Source organism: Balaenoptera acutorostrata, chromosome 7 (assembly GCF_949987535.1).
Source record: "Balaenoptera acutorostrata chromosome 7, mBalAcu1.1, whole genome shotgun sequence".
Lineage (NCBI taxonomy): Eukaryota > Metazoa > Chordata > Mammalia > Artiodactyla > Balaenopteridae > Balaenoptera > Balaenoptera acutorostrata.
Genome location: NC_080070.1, coordinates 97,636,909 through 97,663,861, shown reverse-complemented (window position 1 = coordinate 97,663,861; position 26,953 = coordinate 97,636,909). Strand labels below are relative to the sequence as shown.

At 42.8% G+C, this 26,953-nt stretch overlaps 1 protein-coding gene across 2 annotated transcripts in view; it reads left to right on the top strand.

Annotated features, from left to right (window-relative positions):
* Window positions 1-26,953, top strand: part of NAPEPLD (N-acyl phosphatidylethanolamine phospholipase D) — a 90,696-nt gene that overhangs the window by 7,254 nt on the left and 56,489 nt on the right. The gene's annotated exons all lie outside the window — the stretch shown is intronic.

Sequence of the window (26,953 nt, the reverse complement as noted above, 5' to 3'; positions counted from 1 at the left end):
TGGGGGTTTTTTAAAGTTTTAAATTAATTATTTATTTATTTTTGGCTGTGTTGGGTCTTCGTTTCTGTGCAAGGGCTTTCTCTAGCCGCGGCAAGCGGGGGCCACTCTTCATCGCGGTGCGTGGGCCTCTCACTATCGTGGCCTCTCTTGTTGCGGAGCACAGGCTCCAGACACCCAGGCTCAGTAGTTGTGGCTCACGGGCCCAGTTGCTCTGAGGCATGTGGGATCTTCCCAGACCAGGGCTCGAACCCGTGTCCCCTGCATTGGCAGGCAGATTCTCAACCACTGCGCCACCAAGGAAGCCCCCAGATGCTATGTTTATTAAAAAGTATCTGCGTATCTTCCTTTTATCCCCAATCCCCACTTTTTCCCCCTCTATTCTGGGCTTTAGGGGGGCTGACCTGCATAGATTGCTCGATTCGTCAGGTTTTTAGTGGGTTTAGCCAATGAAAGTCACCAGCAGGACACAGAAGCCTGGAGAAGCGAGGTGGGAGCATTGATCCCTCAGCTTCCTCGATGGGCGTTGATGCGTCTCTTCAAGGGCCCAGCCTTCTTCATGCAGCTGCCCTCTCTGCATTCTAGTGGCCTTTCCTTCTCTTCCACCTTTGAGACTAAGTGGATACAGGCCGCTGCTGTTGCTGGTTCTGGAACACCGTACCCTCCCTTGTTGGTTTCTCTAAACCCTGCCCCTACCTTTGTAAATAGTCTTAAACCCTCTTTTAATTACCCCATTTGAATACGGCAGGAACTAGACTGATGACAAAGTTTCAGATTTGTATTAATCAGTCTCAGTATAAATAAGCAATACATTTAATATTTATTAAGTAGTATTAGGATTAAAATGGATTCAGTATTATTAGTAGTAGCATTTAATTTTACTTTAGTTTAATAGAAAAAAAAACTAAAGTGAAACTGAAGAAATTGTTGAACTTCAAATATTTCTTTACCATAAGGGATATTATTTTCCAAAAGCTACTTCTTTAGAGGTTCAGAGCTCTTATTTAAAACAAAATATGTATTTTTAAAAATCCTTTCTAAAAATTTAAAAATACATGTTTCAATCTAAACAGTAGCTCTTGACTTCCAGGTTTGAAAGATAAAGACACGTGAAATCTTACATTTCCTCTGACCTCATTCCTCTACCTCCTGATTTTTGTTAGTTATATTATTATTACTTTTTAAAAATAATTAATTAATTTATTTATTTATTTGTTTGTTTGTTTGTTTTTGGCTGCATTGAGTCTTCGTTGCTGCACGCGGGCTTTCTCTAGTTGCGGAGACCGGGGGCTACTCTTCGTTGCGGTGCACAGGCTTCTCATTGCGGTGGCTTCTCTTGATGTGGAGCATGGACTCTAGGGTGTGCAGGCTTCAGTAGTTGTGGCACACAGGCTCAGTAGTTGTGGCTTGCAGGCTCTAGAGCACAGGCTCAGTAGTTGTGGCACACGGGCTTAGTTGCTCCGCGGCATGTGGGATCTTCCCAGACCAGGGATCAAACCCGTGTCCCCTGCATTGGCAGGCAGATTCTCAACCACTGCACCACCAGGGAAGCCCTATTATTATTACTTTTGCATTACTCAAATTTATACCATTCATACTCTCTTCTGTAACTATAATTCCCATAATTGTTTGGTATGGTCATAATATTTAAATGGATCAATGTTTATCACCAGTCCTTTTATGTGGCTTTTCTAAACCTGAGTTCTTATATTGATTAATCTTTTAATTGACCGAATTTCATTGTCAAACAATTGTCACTATTTTTGTTGTTTTGCAAGTTTCATTACGGATATCATATTCCTTTAAGTCTTTCATGTTTGAGAATGTCTGCTTTTGGTTTTATCCTTGACTAATATTTTATCTGGGCTTAATATTCTTGGGTCACATTTTCATTTTCTCAGAATTTTATAAACATAGCCCTGTTATTTTCTTGAATTGAATGTTGCTTTGGAGAAGTCTGAGGCTAACCATATCTTTTTTACCAATTTTAAATATGGCTTGCTTTGTCTGTTTGACAACCTAAAAAATTATTTTATTCTTGAAGTCTAATAACTTAACTAAGGATATATATTAATATTGTGTAGTTTTGTGTTCAGTGATTTTTTTTGGTGGGGTGTGGGCACGCCACACGGCTTGCGGGATCTTAGTTCCCCTGACCAGGGATTGAACCCGGGACCTCCGCAGTGAAAGCACGGAGTCCTAACCACCGGGCTGCAAGGGAATTCCTGTGTATTCAGTGATTTTTGTCAGAATTTCAGGGAACACAATATATTCTTTCAATCTGCAGATTCACTTCTTCCTTCATTTAGGAAAATTCTCTTTGATTACATCATCTGACATTCCAATCAGTGGATTCTTTACTGGGGATAACAGTTATCTTTATGCTGAATTACAATACTTTATCTGTCTTCCACATTTATTAGCATCTCTCTAGGCTCTTGAAGCTTTGTCATTTTCATCTGCATCTTTTGTGATTATCTTAAACCAGAAATAGGCCCACACGCATCTGCCCAACTAATTTTTGGCAAAGATGCAAAAGTAATGCAATGGTGGAAGGATACCTTTTCCCACAAATGGTACTGGAGCAATTGGATATTCCCAGCATCCCCTGCCCCCTCCCCCTCAATGAGCCTCAGCATAAACCTCACACCTTATACAAAAATTAACTCAAAATGAATCATAGACTTAAACATAAAACTATAAAATTTTAGAAGAACACATAACATAAAATCTTTGGGATGTAGCAAAATTAAAAACTTTTGCTTGATGAAAGATACTATTAGAGAGTAAAAAGACAAGCTACAGACTGGGAGAAAATGTTTGCAAGCCACACATCTAATGAATGACTTGTGTTTAGGATATGTAGATAATGCTCAAAACAGTAAAGAATAAACAATCCAATCAGAAAATGGGCAAAAGACAGGAACAGACATTTCACTGAAGAGGAAATACAGATGGCAAATAAGCACATGAAAAGATATTCAACATCATTAGCCATTAGAGAAATACAAGTTAAAACCACGAGATATCAGGCTTCCCTTGTGGTGCAGTGGTTAAGAATCTGCCTGCCAAAGCAGGGGACACGGGTTCAAGCCCTGGTCCGGGAAGATCCCACATGCCACGGAGCAACTAAGCCCGTGCGCCGCAGCTACTGAGCCTGTGCTCCAGAGCCCGCGAGCCATACACAACCACTGAAGCCCGCACGCCTAGAGCCTGTGCTCTGAAACAAGAGAAGCCACTGCAATGAGAAGCCCGCACACTGCAATGAAGAGTAGCCCCCGCTCACTGCAACTAGAGAAAGCCCATGCACAGCAATGAAGACCCAACGCAGCCAAAAATAAAATTTAACATAAATTAATTAATTTAAAAAAACACGAGATATCAAAAATACTAATAATACCATATGCTGGTGAGGATGCAGAGAAAACAGGATCTCTCATGCATTGTTGGTGGGAATCTAAAATTTCAGAGTGGTACAGTCACTCTGAAAAATAGCCTGGCAGGTTGTTTTTTGTTTGTTTGTTTGTTTACTTTATTTATTTATTTTTGGCTCTGTTGGGTCTTTGTTGCTGTGCATGGGCTTTCTCCAGTTTCGGCGAGCAGGGGCTACTCTTCATTGCAGTGTGAGGGCTTCTCATTGCGGTGGCTTCTCTTGTTGTGGAGCATGGGCTCTAGGTGCGTGGGCTTCAGTAGTTGTGGCAAGTGGGCTCTAGAGCGCAGGCTCAGTAGTTGTGGAGCACAGGCTTAGTTGCTCCGTAGCATGTGGGATCTTCCTGGACCAGGGATCGAACCCGTGTCCCCTGCATTGGCAGGCAGATTCTTTTTTTTTTTTTTTTTAAATAGTTTTTTTTTTAAATTAATTAATTTATTTTTGGCTGTGTTGGGTCTTAATTTCTGTGCACAGGCTTTCTCTAGCTGCGGCGAGCGGGGGCCACTCTTCATCGCGGTGCGCGGGCCTCTCACTGTCGCGGCCTCTCTTGTTGCAGAGCACAGGCTCCAGACGCGCAGGCTCAGTAGTTGTGGCTCACGGACTTTGTTGCTCCGCGGCATGTGGGATCTTCCCAGACCAGGGCTCGAACCCGTGTCCCCTGCATTGGCAGGCAGACTCTCAACCACTGCGCCACCAGGGAAGCCCGGCAGGCAGATTCTTAACCACTGTGCTACCAGGAAAATCCCTAGTCTGGCAGGTTTTAAAACAAATAAAATTAAATATGTGCTTACTATACAACCCAGTGATTGTACTCTTGGGCATTTATCCCAGAGAGATGAAAACATCTGCATGAATATTAGTAACAACTTTATTCATGATGGCCCCAAACTGGAAACAATCCCAATGTCCTTCAATAGGTTAATGGTTAAACCATCTGTGGTACATCCATACTATGGACTATTACTCAGCACTAAAAAGGAATGAACTCTTGATAAGTGCAATACGGATGACCTCAAGAGAATTACGCCAATCTTAAAAGGTTATGTCCTATATGATCTCATTTATAAAACATTCTTGAAATGACACAGTTATAGAGATGGAGAGGAGATTAGTGATTGCCAGGGGTTGAGGCAGGGAGGGGAGAAGGACAGGGAGAAGAAGAGGTGAGTATGGCTGTGAAAGGGTAGCATGAGAGATCCCAGACGTGATGAAACTGTTCTCTATCTTGAAATGGTGATGGTTACATGAATCTACACACGTGATAACATTTTATAGAATTAAGTACACACAAATGAATGCATGTAAAACTGGTGAAATAAGAAGGTCAGTTAATTACATCAATGTCAATTTCCAGGGTGTGATATTGTATTGCAGTTATGAAAGATGTTACCATTGGACAGATAGATGAAGGGTACGTGAGATCTCTCTGTATTATTTCTTACAACTGCACGTGAATCTACAACTATCTCAAAATAAAAAGTTGAATTAAAGGGAAAAAATGAGGTTACATTTCCAAAAGAAAATTTGTATTGTGCGTGAGGAACCGTGTGGGAAGAGTACTGTTTCTATCTACTAATCATCATGTATCACAATCACACATTCAAACACACACATGCACAGATGTATTAGTCACAGAGGTTCTTACAAATTGACATAGGAAAGGAAATTTAGAATTGTTCATCTGGGCATAACTAATAAGGTAATAAAGGGAACTGCAAATGAATTGGAGCAAAAAATCTTTGCATGTTTCATAAAGCTTTCCTGATCCAGCCTTTTCTACAATGGCCCCCTAATGAGGAAGGAGCGATTAGTGTGCTATGAGATGTATAATGTGGCAGTTTGAGCAGCTCCCTGAGTCTGGCTGTGTGATGCTGGCAGTCTTTGCACCCAGTCTGGACTCATTGAAGTGCTTTGGCTTTATTTCCTTTTGGTTTTTGTTTCTTAATGGAGGTTACACTGAGTGGGAAGGAAGTCCCGAGTTGAATGTATAATCACCATGGGAACAGGCCACAATCAATCCCTGGGAATGTAGCTCATGGCCCCCACATAACTATTGTCAAAATCCTTCTTATGCACTTTTCTACGTTTTGAATGCTTCTGAGTTTGAGTGAATGTGTGTATACATGCCTGTGTGTATAATACTTATAGGTTACCTGGTTTGTCCTTGAGGGCAGAGGCAGATGAAAATGTAGGGCACTTTATACAAACAACTTCACATTCCTCAAACTTCTGGTTTGTGTTTATTAGCTAGGAATCAATTGTAATCAAGTATAGTAGAAGGAAAGTAATTTCTGAAAAATCTGAACTCCCACTTACCTCCATTCAGGCCACCATTTCTCTTCTATAGGAGACTAAGTCCAGCATTTATGATGCTAGCAAAATTTGATTTTCTGTCTTCCTCACCTTCATTTCCTCCTGGTCTAGATGACCCCAAATTGCGATGATCTTTGCACACGCAGTGGTCTTTCTGGGACTCTTAAATCATGAACTGCCTCCTCATCTTGTTCTTCTCCATTGATTATCCACTCAGTGCTCCTTGACTCACACTGGATTGATATGTACCGAAACTTTCTGCCCCTGGGCTCTATTCACTCCACAAACCTTCCTAGAGACTGTCTTTCCTGTCGTGAAGACCTACAGTGCCTTCTAGACAAATATTCTGCTCTAAGTCACTCCAGTGGTTACCTTTAGGATAGACTTAAACTTGCTAAATCTTCACGAGAAGACTCCAACAGGCTTGGTAGAGAGGGGATGAAGAAGACAAAGTCTAGGATCTAATTTAATGTGGGGAAATCTTCTATAAAGATCTCAAAACAAATTTGCAAGAGTATGAAATCACCTGAGTCACAAGATGCTATCCTTCAGACATGGGTGTAAGATTCTTACAGAAGTAAGAATTGAACCTATTTTCAACATTTGCTCAGTTATCTGGTATCTGAGAAAAGAATAGGCAATTCAGAAACTATAGGAATGATGATCTGCCAATTCAGTCATTTAGATTTCCAGGGAGAGAAGCTAGTCAAGTCAGTTGGTTATCTATCTACCTGGATCTCCTGTATGCATCCCTCTCTTCTTAACCCTGGCTGATTTCACCAAATTTGTATAGAGATTGCTAATCCTGAGGTAGAATTTAATGATAAAGGTATTTTTTAAAATTCCTACCAAATCCATAAACTGGCATCAAACTCTTTTCTATTGATCTCTTTTTAGTTTCAGTGTGCAGTGGGCAGAATTCTAAGATGACCCCCAGTGACCCATGCCCTTATATAATCTCCTCCCTGTGGAATCTCATTCCTGTAATTAGGTTACATTATATGGCAAAGGTGAAGGGATTTTTTTCAGATGGAATTAAAGCACCTGATTAGTTGAGTTTAAGTTAATTAGCTCTGGAGGGACTTCACCTAATCAGGTGAGCCCTTTAAAAGGGTATAGAGGTAAGCTATTCCTCTGCTGGCCTTGAAGAAGTAAGATGTCAGGAGTTCTACAGCCACAAGGAAATGAATTCTTCCAACAACCACGTGTACTTCGAAGAGGACCCCAAGCCCCAGATGAGACCCCAGCTCGGACTGACATGTTGATTGTAGTCTTGTGAGACCCTGGAGCAGAGAACACAGGTAAGCCATGCTCGGCCTCGTCACCCATGGACCCTGTGAGATCATAGATAGGTGTTGTTATAAGCTCCTAAATTTGTGTTAACTTGTTGTGCCGCTGTAGAAAACTCATACACAGTTTAGTCTCTAGATGTTTGGTTAGCTGTTGCAGAGTGGCTATTTCGTTACCTTGCTTTATCGTCAGTCTCTTTCAGTATGCCCTATCAGCTAACAGGGGAAGACAGGAAAAAAAACATCCCTTAACACCAGACTCTGAGCCTGTGTTTTGCATACTGTAGACAAAAGAGGGGAAATAGTATAAATATAAATCCTTATTTTGATCTTCCATCGAGATATAAAACTTTCCCCATTGCAGACAATTCATTACCGAATTCTGTTGCTTCTACGTTCAAAATATATCCTGAATCCATTTTTTCCTTTCAATCCCCATTCCACCCTAGTTGAAACCACCATCCCTCAGAGCCCAGATGAGTATAAACCAGCCTCCTATCTAGTTTCCCAGCATCTTCCCTTTCCCTCTTCTCACTCTTTCCTGACCAGTCCAAGGAGCTATGAACATACTGGGGGGTGGGGGGGAGGACTATGTCTCTTCCCCACTTAAAGCCTTTCAATGGTTTTTCATTGTTCTTAGGATAAAATCCAAAATGACTCGGGTTCTCCCCAAAATAATCTTGATCCACTTTCCTCTACAGCACAATTCTCCAGCCCTGCTGATCTTTTTGTTTTTCGTTAGGCACATGTCATCTCTTGAGCCTGGAATACACTTTTTTGGCTAATTCTCACTCATCCTTCAAGTCTTAGCTCAAAAGTCACTTCTTTAGAGAAGCCTCCCCAGACGCTCTGTAGCAGATGCTATTGAAGCCCCGCCTCATCCCCTGCACCCAGGTAGTGAACGTTCCTTAGCCACTACAGGTGTGGCTGCTGCTAACTGCCCACACCTGCACCTTTCTGTAGAGAATTGCCTTTGGCTGATGGGAACTGCCTGGCTGAAAGATGCCTAGGCGGTTATGCTCCCCAAAGAGGGCGGCCTTAACCAACTATTAAGTGACGTGGGGGTAAAACAGCTCAGTTCTCTTGCCTCTGGGTGAGAAAAATTTGGTCCTGAAAGGAAGCTTCAGAGCTCCTGGGAGGATCAGGCTGAGGCTAGAGTTCTCCTGAAACCCACCTTTACCCAGATTCTCCCCCCGCCCTCACTCTGCTGCTGTCAGTCCCTTAGAGGCCTCTCCAGAGACCACTCTCTGAATCAATCACTTGCACAAGTGTCCCCACTTCAGGTTCTCCTTCTAGAGAACTTGCCCCAAGATGCTCGCCATAGAAATGACATTCCTTACTGTCTCACGTACATCCTCTTTTCCTTCACTGCACTTTTCACAAATAGCGATTTTATATTTGTTTGTGGGTTGATTAATTTTACCTGCTTCCCTGTTAGCCATGATCTCTGTGAGGGTGGGGGCCATGCCTGTTTCACCCACCTCTGCATCCCCAACAGTAGCACCATGTCCGGTACCATGGGGGAGCTCATAAGTTGTTGAATAGACGAATGAATGTGTGACTTTGGTGTCTGTCTTCAAGATGAGTGTAGCTGGCAGTGGATGTAATGCATACATTGTACCTTGGACCATGCCTTGGAAGTTATGTGGTGCTCCTTTATGTGTTTCTAAGTGGAAGCACTTAGAAAACTAGGCTTCATTAATTTACATTCTTGCCTCATGAGGAGGAGGGTGGGGGGTGGGGAGAAAATAGAATGGCAAGTGGTGGTGTTTCTTTATTCACATTAGAGAGATGAAAAAACTGAGGTTCAAGGGGATTAGGCCACTTGCCAAGGCACAAAATGAATGGAAGTCTGAACTGGGAACCTAATCTAGGGCTTTCTGACTCTAAAACCCATGCTTTCCTCCTCCTAGGTTTTCCTTGTCTCTCAACCTACTCACTTATTAAATCATCTTGGGCCAAATATAAGTAAAAGTTTAAATACATGAACTTCTTTGAGTTAATGTCAAAACTAGATATAAATCTTAAAATACTGTTAGTCTTTTTTTTTTTTTTTTTTTTTAATTTTTATTTATTTATTTATTTATTTATTTATTTTTATTTTTGGCTGTGCTGGGTCTTTGGTTCGTGCGAGGGCTTTCTCCAGTTGCGGCAAGTGGGGGCCACTCTTCATCGCGGTGCGGGGACCGCTCTTCATCGCGGTGCGCGGGCCTTTCACTATCGCGGCCCCTCCCGTCGCGGGGCACAGGCTCCAGAAGCGCAGGCTCAGCAGCCGTGGCTCACGGGCCCAGCCGCTCCGCGGCATGTGGGATCCTCCCAGACCAGGGCTCGAACCCGTGTCTCCTGCATTAGCAGGCAGATTCTCAACCACTGCGCCACCAGGGAAGCCCCTGTTAGTCTTATAAACTACCATTAGTCAATATGTGATATTGTATTGAACACCTATAATGTGTTAAACATGGATCTCACCATGACTAAGAAGGGAAATTGATTGGAGATGATTTTTTTAAATTAAAGTACAGTTGATTTACAGTATTGTGTTGGTTTCAGGTGTACAGCAAAGTGATTCGGTTATGTATATATATTTCAGATTCTTTTCCATTATAGGTTATTACAAGATATTGAATATAGGTCCCTGTCCTATATAGTAAATCCTTGTTGTTCATCTGTTTTATATATAGCGGTGTGTGTCTGTTAATCCTAACTATGTCTATACTCCTAATTATCCCTCGCCCCATCCCTTTCCCCTTTGGTAACCATAAGTTTGTTTTCTATGTGAGTCTGTTTCTGTTTTGTATACAGATTCATTTGTGTTACTTTTTAGATTCCGCATATAAGTGATATCATATGTAAGTGATTATCGTGTATTTGTCTTTATCTGACTCACTTCCCTTAGTGTGATATTCTCTCGGTCCATCCATATTGCTGCAAATGGCCATATTTCATTCTTTTTTGTGGCTGACTATATTACATTGTACATATGTGCCACATCATCTTTGTAATTCGAGATGATTTTGTTTTTGGATTTCTTTTTTTTTTTTTTTTTTAAGTTAATTAATTAATTTATTTATGGCTGTGTTGGGTCTTCGTTTCTGTGTGAGGGCTTTCTCTAGTTGCGGCAAGCGGGGGCCACTCTTCATCGCGGTGCGCGGGCCTCTCACTATCGCGGCCTCTCTTGTTGCGCAGCACAGGCTCCAGACGCGCAGGCTCAGTAGTTGTGGCTCACGGGCCCAGTTGCTCCGCGGCATGTGGGATCTTCCCAGACCAGGGCTTGAACCCGTGTCCCCTGCATTAGCAGGCAGATTCTTAACCACTGCGCCACCAGGGAAGCCCGTTTTTGGATTTCTTGCTGGCGTAGTTGTTCTAGGGTCACCTGATGGAATAAAGTGTACCCGTGTTTCAAGGACTGGAACAATAGCTTCTGTATCTGCAGTTTCACCGCCCTCAAAGCCATCTTTAACCCCAGAGTTTACAGTGACTCTTTTTTTTTATTGAAGTAGAGTTGATTTACAGTGCTGTGCCAATCTCTGCTGTACAGCAAAGCGACTCAGGTGTACACACGTATATATTCTTTTTTTTTTTACATTCTTTTCCACTACGGTTAATCCCAGGAGATTGGATATAGTTCCCTATGCTATACAGTAGGACCTTGTTGTTTATCCATTCTAAATGTAATAGTTTGCATTCTAAATGTAATAGTTTGCAACCCCAAACTCTCAGTCCATCCCTCTCCCTCCCTGCCTCCCCCTTGGCAACCACAAGTCTGATTTCTGTGTCTATGAGTCTGTTTCTGTTTTGTAGATAGGTTCATTTTTGCCATATTTTAGATTCCACATATAAGTGATATCATATGGTATCTGTCTTTGTCTCTCTGACTTACTTCACTTAGTATGATAATCTCTAGGTCCATCCATGTTGCTGCAAATGGCATTATTTCATTCTTTTTTGTGACTGAGTAATATTCCATTGTAGATATGTACCCCATCTTCTTTATCCATCTGTCGATGGACATTTAGGTTGTTTCCATGTTTTGGCTATTGTGAATAGTAGTGCTATGAACATAGGGGTGTGTGTATCTTTTTGAATTACAGTTTTGTCCAGGTGTGTGTGCCCAGGAGTGGAATTGCTGGCTCATATGCTAATTCTATTTTTAGTTTTCTGAGAAACCTCCATACTGTTTTCCATAGTGGCTGCACCAACTTAAAAAAACAAATGGGACCTAATCAAACTTACAAGTTTTTGCACAGCAAAGGAAACAATAAACAAAATGGAAAGACAAGCTATGGAATGGGAGAAAATATTTGCAAGTGATGGGACCAACAAGGGATTAATCTCCAAAATATACAAACAGCTCATGCATCTCAATATCAAAAAAACAAACAACCCAATCCAAAAATGGGCAGAAGACCTTAACAGACATTTCTCCAAAGAAGACATTCAGCTGGCCAGTAGGCACATGAAAAGATGCTCAACATCACTAATTGTTAGAGAAATGCAAGTCAAAACTACAGTGAGGTACCATCTCACACCGGTCAGAATGGCCATCATTAAAAAGTCTACAAATAAATGCTGGGGAGTGTGTGGAGAAAAGGGAACCCTCCTACACTGTTGGTGGGAATGTAAGTTGGTGCAGTGACTCTTCGTTTTCAGGATGAAATCCAAACTTTATAGCAGGGTCCAGAAGGCTCCCACAGTCTCGCCCTGCCAGCTCTCCTGCCCCCTCTGCTGTCACTTTCCACTGCAGCTTTTGGCTCCAGTCATGCAAAGCTTCTCCCACGTTTCCTCTGTGCTCTTGCTTAAACCATCTCAGCTGCCTCAGCGCCTTCCCCTCCTGCCAGTCTCTGCCTTCTTTCAGTGTTCAGTTCAGGCGTCACATTCTCTAGGAGGCCTGGCCTGACCCCATCCCCACCCCAAGACCAGCCTATAGATCCCTCCTGTGGGTGCCACGCACCCTGTGCAGTTACCATTGTATGTTGACTTAAAAATTTTTACTTTTCATTATTTTTTTTAATATGTATTTATTTATTTATTTATGGCTGTGTTGGGTCTTCATTTCTGTGCAAGGGCTTTCTCTAGTTGTGGCGAGCGGGGGCCACTCTTCATCGCGGTGCGCGGGCCTCTCACTATCGTGGCCTCTCTTGTTGCGGAGCACAGGCTCCAGACGCGCAGGCTCAGTAATTGTGGCTCACGGGCCTAGTTGCTCCGCGGCACGTGGGATCTTCCCAGACCAGGGCTCGAACCCGTGTCCCCTGCATTGGCAGGCAGATTCTCAACCACTGCGCCACCAGGGAAGCCCTCAGTATTTTTTTAAATTGATAATATATTCACATGGTTCAAAATTCAAAAGGCTCAAGAAAGTAAACAATATGCCTTTTTACCCTCTCTTTTGGCCACCCATTTCCTTTCCATAGAGACAATCGACATTACCACTTCCTCATGACTCCTTTGAGAGACTGACTAGTATATTCAGTTGACCCTTGAACAGCACAGGGGTTGGAGCGTCGACCCTCCATGCAGTTGAAAACCCCAGTATAACCTAGAGTCAGTCCTCTGCACTCCCTGCCACCCCTCACAACATCTTTGATTGTCGTGTAGTAACCTGTGTTGTTCAACTGTACAAGCAAACATGTATTTAGACTCTGTATTCTTTTTTCTCCCTTTTAAAAATATAAATGGCAGCATATTACATACAACATTGTGCTCCTGTGTTTGAAAACAATATATCTCAGATCATTCTATAGCACTGCATAAAGGTCTTGAATTTTTAAAAGGTCTTTTAATATACAATTTTAAATTGTAATGGTAAATATACAATTATATAGGATTCTGTTGAATTTAATTTGGAGATGCTTTAGGCATCTCCCAATTTACCCGCTTTTAGCAGGGCTTGGCATGTGGTAGGCGTGCAGTTAAAGTTAGCTAGACTCAAGTTATTGTGTGAGGACTAAGCTGATCTGCACATGCTTTGCTGCCTGCACGTGTCTGAGGATCACTAGGCCTGTGGGCCTCTGAGGGGTTGTTGGGTTGTTCTCTGCTCCTCCCCTGCCTCCATTCTGTCGCTCTCTACCCTGATCTCTGTACCCAAGCGGGAGCTGAGCCTTACAGAAATCATCATCTAGGCTCCCCGCCTTTGGCTTCCCTTGGGGTTCATCCAGTAGGAGGCACTGCCAGGGGATGGAGAGCGGGAGATGGAGGTCCTTCCTCCTGCTGCTTCCCTGCCTCAGCATTTCAGTTCCAGCAGTGGTTCTGTCTTCCTCTGGGTAGGACTGCAGCTCCCTCCCTCCACAGTTCCAACCCTCCCAGCACTCATGACACTGTCTTCTGCCCTTGCCCTGTTCGGTCAAAGTAGTAACAACCCCACTGTTAGTCCTGGGTGGTTCTGATCTTGGGTGGCTTGGCCTGCAGCGGCTTGAAGCAGGATTTCGGTTCCCAGCCAGAGATTGAAGTCAGGCTGCGGCAGTGAGAGCTCTGAATCTTAGCCACTAGACCACCAGTGACCAGTGACAAGGCCCCTGGCCCTTTGGCTTTGTAGAAATGAATTCCCACAAGGACGGAAAGTAGTGAAACAAGTAAAGTGTTTATTAGGGGGGAAAAGAGTACGTGTGAATAGGCACACATGGGCAGGCTCAGAGAGAAAGTCGTGCCCTCGTGGTAATTTGAATCACTTATATGGGGCATTTCTTCCAGGTTTCCTTTGGCCAATCATCTTGCTTTGCCTGGTTCTGAGTCCGTATTTGGTTTATCTCAGGATCCTCCCGTGTGGGTGTGGGTGTGTGTGTGTGTGTGGGTGTGGGTGTGGGTGTGGGTGTAGGTGCGCGCGTGCATTTTTTAGCCAAGATGGATTCTAGTGAAGAGGCCTATGGGTAGGTTGACATCCCTTACTATGGGGTGACGCCCCCTCCCTTTTGACCTCTGAGGAGCCTTTCTGTGCATGTGTAGTCGGGAAGGTCTCCTTGACCTCACGAATGAGAAATATGTGGTCTCTTATCTGGGCAGAGTTTAGCTCCTCCTTCTCTTCATCTTGGAGTTTCTGTCCTCAGGGGACAAACTCCAGCTGCTCAGCCTGGGGCCCATCTATCTCCCGCCTCAGTTCCTCATCCGTTTTTGGATCCCTTAACCTTGCCCACATCCCTATAAATCATCTTGCCATTAAATTATCTTCAGTTAAACCCTTTGCATGGAATTCTGTTTTCTGATAGGACCTTCACTGATTTAGGATCTCTTCTGAATCTGAAATTCTATCATTCTAAGCCTTGATAGAGAGTTTCTCAACTGATTTTTGAGCTATAACAATATAACAAAAGCTGGCTAAACAGGCAGTCAAACCGTAACTGATTGTCCAAAGCTTTATAACAATAGTAATAAAGTGGTGTTGAGAAGATGAAGCACCTAAAAATCCCCTTTGTTCTACTGTGACTACTTTGCCAGCATCAGCATTTATGATTCAGCCAGCAATATATAATGAAAATACTCAGAGTTAAGAGTATTTCAATGGCTTCTGCCTAGAGGTTCTTTTCACTCATTGAAGCAGCAGATAGGAACTGAAAAAATAGAGCAAGCAAATAAGACCAGAAAGATTTTATGTGAATTAAGCAGTGTTCTGCTTTATACATTTCTTATAATATACATAAATAGTGTTTTCAATGTGAGCATTTCTTAAATAGCTGTTCATTAGTGGGCCGTAAATTGCATTTTTTATATCTATAGGTTGTCTTCCAACCAATTAAGTTGAAAATAATTTTTTTTTTTTCCCATGATTAATAGCTGAGCAATAGCCTGAAGAGCCTTCAGGGCATTGAGATTGATTCTTTGTACTTTTGAATTGTAAGGAAATCTGCTTAAAGTAAAACATAATGGCTGCAGATTTCCATGTTCCTTATTAGCAAATCTAAGGCTTTTGAAATTGGTGATTTAGGATTTTCCTTCAGGAAGGATCAGGCTGCAATGTCTACACACAGTTTTTGCTTCTACACATTAGCTACCAAGAACTTTAAAAGTCACACAAAAAGTAGGCCTGTTTTTAAGTGTCTCAAATCAGGCTGCTTCTAAGATAGCAGGACCTTTCTCAGCCATAAAAAGACAGTTTGAATAATTCATGAAATCCTTTCTCCACCTTGAAAATAAAATGAGGGGAACGACAAATAAAATGATTTACTTATTTGCAGCAAATAAATGAAAATTTCTTTGGGAAAACATATGCTATATGTATGCACATGTATATAGATAAATACATACATATATAGGAAACCAAGTCCCCCTTAAATCAAATTCCCATGCTGAGTTTATGGTGAACCTCTCTATTCGAAATGTTATTCCGTTTCTTGTCCTGCCCCTGTTCCCTTCAGGATTGAGGAATATCAAAGAAGTGGGGGGGGGGGGGGATTGAAACTGAGCAGAACATTGTAGAGCCCTCCCAGGTACAAAAGGCCATCCATGTCCCCCGTTTCTTGCTTGTAGAAAAAGGTTTTAGTCTCCTAGGCCTTCCCTGAGTTCCAAAGAGCAGGCTCAAGCAGTTACTAATTAGGGAAGTGAGGGAATGCAGAAACAAAGCAGTTAAACAAGAAAAGTAATGGCAATGGTTCAGTGATAAAACAGAGTCCTCGTTCCTCCTCAAGGGTATACAGAACAATCTGACCGAAATCTTTGAGTTGTTCTGCAGGAACTAACAGCCCCACTTCATCCAGGTGGAGGATGGTGACTACATGCTAACCACAAGCACTTAGACCCCAGATTGGCTGGAACCAGAGGCTGATGATTAAGATTTCTGAAACATCACCCTGTTACCTCACCACCAACCAATCAGAAGAAAGTCATGCACCCTTCAGCCCTCACCCCAAATGTTGCCTTTAAAAAACTTTCCCTGAAAGTCATCAAGGAGTTCGGGTCTTTCGAACATGAGCTGCCTGTATTCCGTGTTTGGTGCCCTGCACATAAGTGCTGTACTTTCCTTCACCACAACCTTGCATGAGTAAATTGGCTTTGCTGCACAGTGGGTGAGCAGACCCAAGTTTGGTTTGGTAACATATGTACACACAGGGAAGGTGGATGCTTTCTCATCTACAACTCTACCTGGAGACTTTTCTTTAAAGCCAGTATCATGTAGGACTAAATTTAACATGTTTATTTTGTTTTCAGACAACTTACTTCTGCTTATCTCACATTAAATCTTACATATTTTTCTTTAAAATTTTCATTTAGAATATCCTTGATGTACCAATAATATAATGCCTTTAATCAGGTGGGGACATTGCATTTATGCATTGTATTAATGTACTCCTCTCTGGTTGACTAGAGATATGACATTATCTTCAAACATATGCCGACGTTAAGGTTTTAAACCCTATAATGGTCATTTGGTCGTCTTTCTACATTTGTATTTGGGGTCCCATAACTCTTTAGTATATTGAGCTTTTGTAACTGAGCAAAAGGGCTCATGTGCCCATGGCACAGAAAGCTAAACTCTGACAGCAGGAGTTTGCAGCCAAGTAGGATTTATTGCAGGGTGCCAAGCAACAGAGTGGGAAACAAGCCTCATATCCATTCCAACTTGGTCTTTGAGTTAGGGGTTCTTTTATAGGGGAAGAACAAAGCCTGGGATTAATCATTGTCTTGTGACGTATCTGTGACATTTCTTAATTGTAGTTTTGGGAGTCAGCGTGTCTCTGGTTTATGAGCCTCTGGCCAGGTGGTCCACAGCTCCAGGGTCTGTTAGCTCATCTTGCCCTGGAGGAACAATCTGAGTTTGTACGTTAATGATGATATCTATAATACCATGTATTGTAGATATTATTAGTACGTAAATTGCTGTTGTCTATAACATCATTCATTATAGTCATCCGACTCTGGTTGATTAGTGTTCAGTTAGCACAGGATTGAGGTCAGAGGGGACATAAACTTTTAGATAGAGAGATTAACCATAAACTTGGTAAGGGAACTTGGTTTCAATTTATTAGGTGCATATGACTAACTTACTGCCAATAGATGGGGTAATATGGTCGTGTTTCTATGGAGAACTAGGCCCAGTTATTATTATTGTATATAAAAGTGATATTATTGTATACACATATAATGATTACTCAGTTTATATGGGAGTTAAGTTTCCCATGAAAACTTTCTCTTTTAGTCCTTAAAATAACCTGGTGATCAGTTAATATGATCACCTTACGGATGAGAAAATTGAGGCTCTGAGAAGCTTAAGGTCACACAGCTTCTAAGAAATAGAGGTGAGATGCTGAAAAGAACCTAAAGCTCTGACCAAATTCTATGCTTCATGGCCTCCACTATTCTAAGGCTTTACTTCCACAAGACGTCTAAGAAATTTCCAAGAACAACCTCGGCCTTGAATTTTATGGTACTGAAGGCGTGAGTTCATTTAATATCAATGAAATGAAATTCATATTTTAAGGCAAGACAAGAAAAACTTAAACATAAAATTTTTCTCTGCCCATTTGGGCCTCCTCCTGCCCCTCTGGTGTGCATTGTGCATCTGCAGTATGCATTAACCAGACCTCCCCCAGGACAGAAATACCTGCTCAACCATGACGATCTATTTTTCTTCTGGTGCCAGCCATGTAACTCCTTAGGAGATAACATTACTTATGACCTTATTAATGTTACTAACTATATTACTTTTTTTCTGCCTATTTTAGAAGATTGTTGTTTCTTGCATTACCAAATGTATGACCAGCTTCTTATTAAAAATAATGATGACTAAGTGATTTGAAATGATTGACCAAATATATAGTTCTATAAGATCGATAATTATAATAGTGTAACTCTAGATATGGGAAGAAGCAACAAGAGGAAACTATTTCCTGGACCATGACAGACTAGTAAGACCGGTGGTCCAAAGGCTTTTCGCTACAGTTAACAGGGCCTAGTGCAGTAATAGCACGTTGAGTAGCCTATCAACGAAATCCTTGCCTGACCTGAGAATGAGCGTTCCTAGCACCGTGCGACAAACTGGTCATGAAATGGGTCTGAAACCTAGGTTGAAATTGAGACTGAAAGAGGGGGTGTTGTAAAATAAAGAGCATAGCCCACCATCCAGTTCTACAAGGAGCAAGTCATTAGCCACTGTAGTTGCTGACCTACAATACACCCTGAAAGGAATTCAGGGCAAAGATCAGGATGAAGCATTTTGGGCTGTGGGAGAACTGGCAGATTGGCCCTCAAATAGTTAAATATTTTCAGGAGAGAATTTTAAGAACACAGTTTCTTGCATCTTCCCATACTTACCTGTTTGGAACAGTCCTCAGAGCTTTCTGGAAGACTATCTCCTAGGTTATAACCTTCAGGTTGGCTCAAATAAAATTTTCTGTTTCTTTCTTACATTGACTATTAATATTTTGGTCAACAATATATTTTTCTTAAATTTTATTTATTTATTGATTTATTTATGGCTGTGTTGGGTCTTCGTTTCTGTTCGAGGGCTTTCTCTAGTTGCGGCGAGCGGGGGCCACTCTTCATCGCGGTGCGCAGGCCTCTCACTATTGTGGCCTCTCCCGTTGCGGAGCACAGGCTCCAGACGCGCAGGCTCAGTAATTGTGGCTCACGGGCCTAGTTGCTCCGCGGCATGTGGGATCTTCCCAGACCAGGGCTCGAACCTGTTTCCCCTGCATTGGCAGGCAGACTCTCAACCACTGCGCCACCAGGGAAGCCCGGTCAACAATATATTGAAGAAAAACTTGTTCAGGGAGATTCTCCATAAGATATCTTTCCTGTTCTCCTTTGGAAGACTAATATAGAAATGGAGATAGTCTTTACTAGCACAGCAAAATTTAGTGGGGCTTGGCATACTGGTCCTTAAACAAAAACAGTTGTATCATTTGAATCACTAACACCATTTTCTTTTTTTTTTTTAATTAATTAATTAATTTATTTATTTTTGGCTGTGTTGGGTCTTCGTTTCTGTGCGAGGGCTTTCTCTAGTTGCGGCGAGCGGGGGCCACTCTTCATCGCAGTGCGTGGGCCTCTCACTGTCGCGGCCTCTCTCGTTGCGGAGCACAGGCTCCAGACGCGCAGGCTCAGTATTTGTGGCTCACGGGCCTAGTTGCTCCGCGGCATGTGGGATCTTCCCAGACCAGGGCTCGAAGCCATGTCCCCTGCATTGGCAGGCGGATTCCACTAACACCATTTTCAATAACATCTAAGTGGTCTTTATTAAGTAGTAGTTTACACACTTACTATCTTCCTTCCTTGAGTTATCTTAATAATCTATATGAGAATCCTTTGAGAAAGATATCATCGGCTTTGTTTTAGAGATGAATGCAAACCAATGTACCAACCAGGTAAAAGAAAAGACAGTCTTTCTGGGTGAGTCCCCGAAGTGAGGATCTGCAGAACTCCGTTTTGGAGGGCAAGAGAAATTTCAAGGTAGCCAGCAGTCAGGACTCCAGAAGAAAGAACTGGAATAGCTTTTCTAAGAATACTGGTTGCAACCAGCAGCAAAGTGCCCTGATGGTGAAACAGTCAGTTTTTGTCTGTGACTTAATTGTACTGTCTGAATTAATTTGTACTTCCTGAATTCAACCAATCAGCAAGCCCATTAGATCATGGACCATTGTGCATTTGGCTTTAAAGCCCTGTATCACCTCTGTTCCTTGAGGCTCCATCCCACAGAGCTGAATCCCTTTCTGCTGGATTAATTTTCTGCTCACTATTGGACAGTAAAATCAGCTTAGTGTTCACTCTGTATCAGACTGTTTTTTCTTAATGTTATATAAATTAACGTTATCACTTCAATTACACAGTATTTCACATAGCAACTTATTATAAAAATAGGAAGTAAACTTTTCAGTGAATATTTGTTTAGTCATTCATTTACTAACTTTTTGGGTGCCTACTCTGTGCCAGGCGCCAGGCTAGACCTTGGGGATCTATTGGTGACACGGAGCTTGTTCTCACAGAGTTCACACTCCAGTCAGGGAGACAGATACCCAATAAATGGTCAAATGCACCAGTTTAAAACTGGGATTGTGACATGCTAAGAAGGAGAGGTGGACAGTGCCATAAGTACTCAATGGGCGGGAATCTGGCCTATTCAGGGAGGTCAGGAAAAGCTCCTCTGAGGTATGGTCCTCTGAGCTGAGGAAGGAGAAGCAGTATTATGGACGGTGATGCAGGCAGAGGGCGCAGCGGGGGCTACTGGGAGGGAGAGGGCCTGGGAGTCTTAGGCACCTGCGGAAGCCTGTGAACGCTTTTGCGAGTGAGGTTTGCAGGGTCTGGTGAACCAGGTAAGGAGCTTGTCTTCATTCTAAGAGGTAGCAGGCCAAATCTGTGTTTTACAAGGAAACTCTAGCTGCTGTGGAAAATGGATTGAAGCATGCCAGAGTGGGTGCTGGTAGACCAGGGAGAGAACCATTGCAAGAGTCCATGGAAGAGTAATCTAGTCCAGAAGAGGCTAATTTTAAACTGTAGTCAGGCACTTCTGTTTTCCTCTCTCTCTCTTTTTAAAAATTTATTTATTTATTTATTTATTTTTGGCTGCATTGGGTCTTCATTGCTGCACGCAGGCTTTCTCTAGTTGCGGCGAGCTGGGGCTACTCTTCCTTGCAGTGTGTGGGTTTCTCATTGCGGTGGCTTCTCTTGTTGCGGAGCACGGGTTCTAGGCGCACGGGCTTCAGTAGTTGTGGCTCGTGGGCTCTAGAGCGCAGGCTCAGTAGTTGTGGCGCACGGGCTTATCTGCTCTGCGGCATGTGGGATCTTCCCAGACCAGGGCTTGAACCCGTGTCCTCTGCATTGGCAGGTGGTTTCTTAACCACTGTGCCACCAGGGAAGCTCCTGTTTTCCTTACTTTATCTCCCTCTTCATTCAGACTTTTCCCCTGAGTCACTGATGCTCAATATAATTGATCAAATGCATTAAGAAATAAAATAATTGACAAAAGGTTAGTTTTTATGGTATCATTTTGCTTGTGAGAGAAAATGTTAAAGTTTGGAGCAGTGCCATATAAAAGAACTAATAAATGTTATTGATGTTGATGCCTTGTTTAATATCTCTCTTGCTTCTTGAATCACAAGATACAACTTCTGGTGAATTTTGAAAATTGTTTCTTGAAGTGTAACATGTTAAAGGTGTCCTCTGAGTCCATTCGGATTATGAGTAGCTTCTGTTTTCTTTGTATAGTGTGTTGGGTAAGAACACACACTCCAGACAGGCTGCCTGGTTTGAATACACTTTTGTTTCACCAGCTTACCTTTCAGTGCTGTTGGAAGAATTAAATAGGTTAATACATATTAAAGCACTTAGTACAGAAGCTGGCACATAAGTGCTCAGTAAGTGATGGTCATTACTGTTATTATTTTTCCCCCAAACGTTATTTGCTAATAAACACATAACATTATATGCAAACTGAATTATTTTTAAACTACAAGTATGATAGCATAAAAATGTTAGCAGTGTTTATCTCTAGATGCTGGGATGAATAGTGATTTTTATCTGCTTCTTTGTACTTCACTGTATTTTTCTAAGTTTCTAAAGTGAACATGCATTATTTTATATAAAATGCTCTTTTTAATTGTCTTCTTTATAACTTAGATTATCGCCAACAGGCAGGTAGAAGCATTAGAAAAACAATTCTTCGTAACAACACACAGCGCTTGAAATTTGCCCAGATGCCTCGTCAGAAATAAAGGTGACCGAACCCAGTGACTTGCTGGTCCGAGTTAGGCACACCTAGGAGACAATGTTGACAAAATAGTACCAGCTATGCCTGCTTATTAATACTTTCTAGCTCCCAAATACAGTCAACAACCAACTGACAGCTGTGTTTTTTAAGAAGTGGCGATAGAAATTACAACACTAATCTACTATCTAAACTAAAACTCTGTCCCCAGTGAACATTAATGCTAAGCGCAGCCGAACTCTCCAGCTCTTTAATATATGATCATTTCAGATTCATTTAAAACTCCACAGAGGCAGTGACTTGCCTGCATCCCCAGAGTACTTCAGTCCTGATATTTGCAGTCTTCCTGACCATTTACAAGGTCAAAAGGTCAAAGTCTTAACCAGATTTTACACACCTCAGTGTGCCCCTCAGTCAAAGGCTTCAGTATGATGGTTCTACTATCTTGATCCATCTACCACTATGAATAGGCAGGAGAGATGAACAGCATTCAGGAATCAGCGTTGCGATTCCTGATAGTTGGGCTGGGACAGGTATTCAGAGAACAGGTACTAGGAGAACGATGTATTGCAGAAGGCAGGACATATTACCCAAGCCAGATGAAGGGAGATCTAACTCCCAGGAACTGGAATCCCCCAGCTGGGGAGGGGCAAGGCCTTCGGAAGGACAGAGCAGGTAATGATACTTGGAACTCCAAGCAGTGGAATCGGGGAGGCTTGTTAGCTTGTGGTAGGACCACATTGCTGGACTGGCCTTGTGAGCAAGACTTGTCCTCGATCCTCCTGGTAGAGGAAGGATTATGAGAGTTAGGAGGTTTGACAAGAGGATCCCAAGGAGAGGGACTTGGTGCTGGACAGAGCACCAAGAGTCAGGCCTGTGGGAACAGGGCAGAGGTCCAGATCTCAAAGCAGAAGCAGGAGGATAAGAAAACCAACAGCCGAGATGGTTGGACGTTGCAGTCAGGATCAGCCTACACACCGGCTGGAGCTGAGCCGCCCAGCAGGGAGTGGGGGCTGGAGTGGGTGTGAGTTGGCATCACACTACGGGCGGAGCAGGAATTAAGTAGTTGGGGACTAGATGGGACTGATATTAATAAAAATAGCAGCTGCTCGCTGGGCACCTACTATGTGTCATACACTGTGCTAGGACTCTGCATATACTTTCACTAACCTCAAAACACCCCTTCGAGGTAGGTGTAATTATCTCTTTGATAAATGAGGAAACTGGGGCTCAGAAGATAAGTGATAGCCCAAGGTCATAGAGTTAAGAAAAGGCGATCTGAGATCTGAGTCCAAACCCACGGTCTTTCTACTCCATGAACATATTTACTCCGTACTGTATCTGAGCACAGTTGACTCCAGTTTTTTTGTTCTTAGGGGCAACATCACATATGCAACCTATGATTAACGTTAAGACAGTAAAATTTATATTCGTGGAAAAGCAAGGTCAAGCATGGAGCCGGTAGTGTCAATAGCACATATTTGTAATTCCATATTGTAGTGACAGTGAACTCTGTCGTTACCTTAAGAAAACATAAACATTCCTGGGAGCAGCTTCAGCATTCTTGCTGGCCATTTTGCTAATTCTGGAAACCCTAAAAATTAACATCAGCTGGTAGCTATTAGAACCCTTTTTATACAAAATTAGAGTAGTTTTTTTTTTTTTTTTGGCCGTGCCATGCGACATGTGGGATCTTAGTTCACTTACCAGGGATTGAACCCATGCCCCCTGCAGTGGAAGCAGGAGTCTTAATCACGGGACCACTGGGGAAGTCCCAAAATTAGAGTAGTTTTTGTTTTTGTGGTTTTTTTGGCTGTGTTGGGTTTTTGTCGCTGTGCTCGGGCTTTCTCTAGTTGCGGTGAGTGGGGGCTACTCTTCGTGCAGTGAGCAAGCTTCTCATTATGGTGGCTTCTTGTTGTGGAGCACGGGCTCTAGGTGCACAGGCTTCAGTAGTTGTGGCACGTGGGCTCAGTAGTTGTGCTTGTGGGCTCTAGAGCGCAGGCTCAGTAGTTGTGGCTCACCGGCTTAGTTGCTCTGCGGCATGTGGGATCTTCCCGGGCCAGGGCTCGAACCGTGTCCGTTGCACTGGCAGGCAGATTCTTAACCACTGCGCCACCAGGGAAGCCCCTAGAGTAGTTTTTAAAAGAGTGTATGTTGAAGGAAATTGCCAATAGGAACAGGAATCCTGGTGGGATTTGAGGACATGGGCTTCTGAGAGCACGTCGAGACACAGTCCCCTACCCCCTCTTCTGTAGCAAAACTAGCAATATCACTGCCTACTCCACTAATCAAATAGCACACAGATGAGAGGTGAATGCATCTTTATCATTTATAATTTCAAATTCCAGTATCTCAGTTTTAAAATTGAATGACTTCCTCACCAGGACCATATTTCAGAGTCACTAGGGGAGAGGAAGCAGGGAGGGGTCAGAGGGAGCTGGGTATTAAGATCCCCAGGCACAAAACTGTGGTCCCACAAAACCAGATTTACTGACCCCGCACGGTGAGGGAGAGCACTAAAGAGAGGGAGGAGGGAAGCATTTCGTAAGTCTTAGGTTCCTTCTGAAGGATTCTGAGGAGCGCGTAAAGGAAGCAAGGAGCAGCTCTGTATTGGATGCTGTTTCTGCTGTGAGTTTAAGAGAAGAAGTAAACCAGGTGGTGGGCGCTGCCATGAGTGGAGGGCTATTTAGCAATTACGATTCCCCAGTAAGAGATGGAAATAATAAAATGGGTTGGGACATCCTTGGAAGGAAAGAGGCAGCCATTCAAAGAGGAGGGGTGTGGCATTTTACAGCTGCCGTAAGACTGGGGGAGCAGTGCTTCCTGTTAACTCTGCAGCTGGCTCTGTGTTCATCCTCCCAGCCTGAATGACAGCAGGGCTGCTTTTTTTCTTTTCCCCCTTTTTTCTTTTTCAGTTTGAGCTGATTTTTTTTCATCTTTTAGTTCCAGACAGGTTTTCACTCTTTTAGTGGGGTGTGGGAGAACATGGGGAGGAAAGTTGAGTGATCCCCTTGGTCATTCAGCTGACCCTCCTGTACTGTGATCTGGACAATGGTTTCGGATTTTTCCATTATCATTGATGGCTGGGACCTTCAGATGCTCTCTCTTAAGCAATGGTCATATCATAACCTGGATGAGAACATTGAAAAGCACACTTATAAAGTCATAAGTGGGGACTTCCCTGGTGGTGCAGTGGTTAAGAATCCGCCTGCCAATGCAGGGGACACGGGTTTGAGCCCTGGTCCGGGAAGATCCCACATGCCGCAGAGCAACTAAGCCCGTGAGCCACAACTACTGAGCCCATGTGCCACAACTACTGAAGCCCACACACACCTAGAGCCCGTGCTCCACAACAAGAGAAGCCACCGTAGTGAGAAGCCCGCACACCGCAACGAAGAGTAGCCCCCACTCGCCGCAACTAGAGAAAACCCGCACACAGCAATGAAGACCCAACACAGCCAAAAATAAATAAATAAATTTATTTTTTTTAAAAAAGTCATAAGTGACAGAAAGATGGAAGGACAGGAATTTCTGGATGAGTGGACTGAACAACATATGAAATGCTAAGTGCCTGCCAGGGCCAGGCACCTTGAATAAGGCATCTCCAGGCAGAACCTTCTGATGTTACCACGTTCTGATCTTGTTTAAACCAGATCATGCTTCCCACCCACAACACACATTCCATATTTAAAACTCCTAAGTGGCTCCTAAATGATCTGGCCTCTGCCTGCCTTTCCAATTTTATCTTCTGCCTCTCTTCCCCTTACTCCCCGTAGTTTGTGACCACACTGGCCGCCTTTCTGTTCCTGGACGCCAGCCTCATTCCCATACTCAGACCTTTGCTAGACTTCTCTGGAATGTGTGAGAATACGCTTACAGAGATTTTTGACAATAGTAACTCCTCATCATTTAAGTCTTAGCTTAAATTTTATCTTTTCAAAGAGACCTTCCCTGTCAACTCTATCTAATCCCTTCCCCCAGCCCAGTCTCTCTCATTACCTCTTCTATATATATATATAATGGCACTTAGCACTAAATTTTTGTCAAATTACTGTCTTTCTTTTTATGAGTGCTCCCTGAGAGCAGGGACTTGGTGTATACCACCAGCCACTATGACAACAGTTGGCACACAATAAGTGACCAGTTAATATCTGTTGAATGAACACATTTTTGTCAAGTGACTTCATTGTGTCGGCCACATCTGAGTGGACTAATAATTGCTATTCTAGCGAAAATCCTCGGTTAAGCTAGTCACGACAGAGCAGTGGCCTGTGAGTGGTCCGCATGAGAAATCTGCCCCAACAGATTGTGTGGTGACTATCAGACCCCATCAGATTCACATTAAGGGCATTTTGAATCCAAGATATAGAGGGAAGGCAGTAGAAATCAGCAGCAGCAAAGGGGGCAGTAGAAGCAACGTGAAGAAAAAAGCAGAGAGAGAGAAACAAAGACAGATTTGGGGCCTCCAAAATAGTGTCACTAGCATTTGGATTGCTCAGGTTACCAAAGATGTTTTGAGCCAGGAGAGTTACTGCTGTGTCATAAATGATAAACATTTGTCTGGTTGTCCAAGAGGCCTTTTTCTTATATCTTTCAGTAAAAACCTATCACCTTAGTCACGTTTTTGCCACATGACAGGATATTTGACAGAGACCAAACTGTAACCTAAGATGATAGGCTCAATAGGCTGGGGTGATGGTCCTAATGCAATACATTAAGATTTCATAGGTATAAACTTAAAAGCTCTCCATTTATGTTCAAAGAATCAACCATACAAATAGGAGATTAGTGGAAGACATAAGTAAGCTGCAACCTAAAAACAATCTTTTTGCAAACTGCAAGTTCAGTTTATATTAAAAACAGTGTGATGATTTTTTTAATTTTATTTTATTTTTTATAGAGCAGGTAATAACAGTGTGATGATTTTTTAAAAAGTAATTCCATCTTAGGCAACTTTTTTTTTTAATAGTAATCTTTTTAAAATTTATTCATTTTTATATTTATTTTTGGTTGTGTTGGGTCTTTGTTTCTGTGCGAGGGCTTTCTCTAGTTGTGGCGAGCGGGGGCCACTCTTCATCGCGGTGCGCGGGCCTCTCACTATCGTGGCCTCTCTTGTTGCGGAGCACAGGCTCCAGACGCGCAGGCTCAGTAATTGTGGCTCACGGGCCTAGTTGCTCCGCGGCATGTGGGATCCTCCCAGACCAGGGCTCGAACCCGTGTCCCCTGCATTAGCAGGCCGATTCTCAACCACTGTGCCACCAGGGAAGCCCTTAGGCAACTTTTATAAAACTATAGTGT